The sequence below is a fragment of the Arachis hypogaea genome, chromosome 5, assembly GCF_003086295.3.
Source record: "Arachis hypogaea cultivar Tifrunner chromosome 5, arahy.Tifrunner.gnm2.J5K5, whole genome shotgun sequence".
In the NCBI taxonomy this organism is placed as follows: Eukaryota; Viridiplantae; Streptophyta; class Magnoliopsida; order Fabales; family Fabaceae; genus Arachis; species Arachis hypogaea.
Window position 1 is genome coordinate 14,738,756 of NC_092040.1, and position 3,833 is coordinate 14,742,588.

Sequence of the window (3,833 nt, forward strand, 5' to 3'; positions counted from 1 at the left end):
GAGTTATACCTGGTGCTCCAGTGTATTTATAGTAGTGCTAGGCGCCCTTCCTTGAGATAAGTTTGTTATCTTATCTTATCTTTTGTAGGTAAGGTCATCTCTTTTGTTAACTGCGTCTTAGTAGGCGGTGGTTCTTCATTTCTAGGCCTCTTTGGGCCTCTGTGGTGATCTTCCAACCTCTCTGTGAAGAGGTCGGTATTGGGCCAATCTTTCAAGAGGTCGGTCCCGTTGTCTTCGGCCAATCCAGACCTTATAGCTCGAACCAGTGTATGAACAGTGCCCCTGCTTGAGCTTCGACCTTTCCATGAGGGTTTGCTCATTTCCGAGCTTCGACCTCTTTGGGGAAGACGTGTATGAACAGTGCCCCTGCTTGAGCTTCGACCTTTCTATGAGGTTGTGCTCGTTTCTAAGCTTCCACCTCTTTGGGGAATACGTGTTCAAGGATCTTCGTGGTCGCGCCCGGTTTTCTCCTTCTCGATCAAATTTTGCGTTCTTTAATTCTTTTGAAACGCAAAGCATTTTTGCTTTTAAATGCGACATTATTCTCGTGTGCATCAGTTTTTCTTGGGTTTAAGCGAGCTCTTTTAAAGCCTTTTAATTGGGCTTTAATTCCTTTTTGCCATTTCGTTCCCTCCTTAAATTTGAAATCAAAGAGATTTTTTTGGTTTTTTCAGTTTCTTGCTTCCATTCTATTTCACTTTTAGATTTATGAAGGAAACCTTCTTTCTTTGGTCCTGTTCTTTCTATTTGACCCAAGCTTTCTTCTTTCTCTGGAGCTTCGAGGCGCTTGTTGGTGTGGATCGTCTGTGTTTTACTGTGTATCTGTTGTTGCTTTTGGCTTTTCCTTTTTCTAGGTTGGTTTCTGTTTGCACATCTTGTTCTTTTCTTGTTTTGTTGGTAGTTGCACTTGCTTTTGGTGGTGTTACATGCTTTTCTTTCTTGAAAATAATTGATATTTTTGTTTTCTTGTTGCTGAAAAAAGTTAGCGCTTAAGAGCTTTCAATTTTCTTCGATTCTCTTTTTTTTCTGTGTTTGTATTACCTCCAAAGGGTGCCTCTGGGTTTTGGTGGTGATCCTTTGTTTTTGTGAACCCTGGGGTGCCCTTTTGTTGCCGTACTTGCTGTTTGCTGGTTTTTTTGTTTTATTTCTGTCGGAGTTGTTCGGTGGTGACATTCCTTTTATTTCCTTGCTGTAGGTGTAGTTTCTTATGTCTTCTCATAAGAATATTGTTGAGATGTCTACAAAGGTCCATACTGGTATGGCTGACTGGTTAGATTCCATTGTCTTAATGTGTGTTATTGTAGCTGACCCGGAGTACTGTGAGAAGCCTAGGAAATTTCATAGGGTTTGTGAGCATAGGGAGGATGAGAAGAACTATGAGCTAGTGTTGTCTGACACTAAGGAGAGGGTTAGTTTCCCTCTCTTAAGTCGTGCAGAACGTCCTTTCCTTTATGCCTATGACTATTTCTTTACCCAACTAGGTATTACCTTTCCTTTTACTGCTTTTGAGACCGAAATTTTGTAGAACTGTAATGTGGCCCCTTCACAGCTTCATCCGAACTCTTGGGCCTTTATGAAGATTTTTCAGTTGCTATGTCAAGAACTGGGTGTCCGACCTTCCGTTCCTCTCTTCCTTTATTTGTTTGTGATGACTAAACCGGGAGCAGCCAAGAAGAAGGCTTCTTGGATCTCGTTCCGAGTTACCCAAGGGAAGAAGGTTTTTTCTATGTTCGATGATTCTTTCCATGATTTTAAGAATTTTTATTTCAAAGTCCGTGTTGTTGAGGGTGATCGCCCTTTCTTCTTAGATGAAAATGATTGGTCGACCTTTCCCTTGTGGTGGCAAAAAGATGTTGTAGTCCTTAAGTACCCGTGGGAGAGTCTAGATGAGGTAGAGAGGGCCTTTGTTGGTGTCTTGGAGGAGCACTGGGGGGAGCCCCTTCATTTGGACACGAAGAAATTTTTAGGGGATCCGGCTCTCCTTCGCTCTGAACTAGGTAGGGCGCCTGACTTCTTTATAAGGTAGTATTTTTTGTTTATTTGTTTGAATTTTTGTATTCCTCTATTGTGTGACTGTTTTTATGGTTTCCTTTTCTCTTTCTCAGAGATGGTGGCCCATTCTGATTCGATGAAGGTCTTCAGAAAGACCAAGAAGGCAGTAGCTGCCCAAAATATTCAGAACAAAACGTCGGGGGAGGGTTCTAGCCAGGTTCCTCCAAAGAAGCCGGAGTCCGACCCTCAAGGTCTGAGGAAGGTCATCCCGACCCCACGAGTTCGGACGGTTCCTACTGAGCCTCCCTTGGCAAATTCTGGTGCTGCCTCCTCTCCGACTTCGTCTGGCCCTCCTCCTATGAAGTTGAGGACTGTGGGGACTTTCGATTTGAATGATAAAGACTTTGATGGCGTGGCTTTTGCTTCCAAACTTATTTCCCCTTATGGCAAGGTTCCTACTGATGATGTGTCAATCCTTCACCACCTTGACTTTATATCAAGCAATAGCATCCGGATGGCTAATATCAGTGCTGCCTTGTCTCGGGTTGTCAAAGAGTCTCCTGTGGGTGCTACCAATGCTTTTCTTGAGGAGGCTAAAGCCAGTTATGATAGGGTGGAGAGTTCAAAGCGGGAGTGGGAGGCCAAGAGTGTTGGATTGGAGCTTATGCTGGGGAAGAAGAAGGCTAGGGCTACTGCTGTGGAGGCGGCTGCTAATCTGGCCGAGGATATGGCCAGGAAGGCCAAGGAGAATTATACTCAGACCTATGGCGAGTTGTTGGAGACTAAGTAGAGGCTTCAGTTTGCTTACGACGATTATGTCGAGCTCCAAGGCCATGTGGTGAATGGTATGACTGCTCCAGGTCCGAGTTCTTGCTCCTGATGTCGACCTCTCCCTATTCAGTATGGACCTTATGATTCTCTTTTTATATCTCTTTTTTATTATATATTGGTATGGTCCGATCTGTGGACCTTTTGAACTTTGGTTTTGTAACTCCTTTGGGATGATTTTTCTGACACTTTACCTAGTTGCTTCTTAGCAACTTTTATTTTTAATCAAAACACTTTTAACTCTTGGGTTGCCGTTGGGCGGCCTTTGAGCCTTAAATGTTTTAATTTTTGTGTTCCAGCTTGTCTTGGTGATGCACCGATTTAGCTTTTGGCGAGGTGCTTTTGTTTTGACGTTGTTCTTTCAACCCTTGTATGGTCTTTATGTTTTTGGCAACGTGGACCCTTCGTGGGCTCTATATACCCTAGGATGTAGATGTTCGGGACTCCTTGATTTGACACCTTTTTGCTTCGTGGACCTTTAACTTTGCCTATTGGATCGCGCCTTGTTTTAGTTGTGTTGAGAACCTTCTGTTTTGGCGATGTCGTCCTTTATGGCTTGCTGTCTGGGCTTTTTAGTCGGTTTCCAACAACTTTTTAGGTGGTGTTCTCATATAGAACTTATCTTTTTAGTTTGTTTGGATGACCTTTTAGCCTTGTCTCGAGGTCGTGCTTTTCCTTTTTAAGTAGCGTTCCTTTTCAGGACCTGTACCCTTTAGCTGAGCACTTTGGGCATAGGTTTTTCAACCTTTTTTGGCCTTTGTGTGGTGTTGTTCCCTTTTTAGTGATCCTTTCATTAGTCCGACTTCTCTGTCGGGCCTTCACAAGTTATTTTTAGTAATCTCATTTTTAGTCTGACCTCGTCAGGCCGCTTTGTATGGGTTACTTTTTATAACTTCTCGCATTAACTTTGACTTTTTGATGGGCGGAAATCAGATTCTGCATAAACTAACCGACAAGTGTATCGGGTCGCATCAAGTAGTAAAACTCACAAAAGTGAGGTCGATCCCACAGGG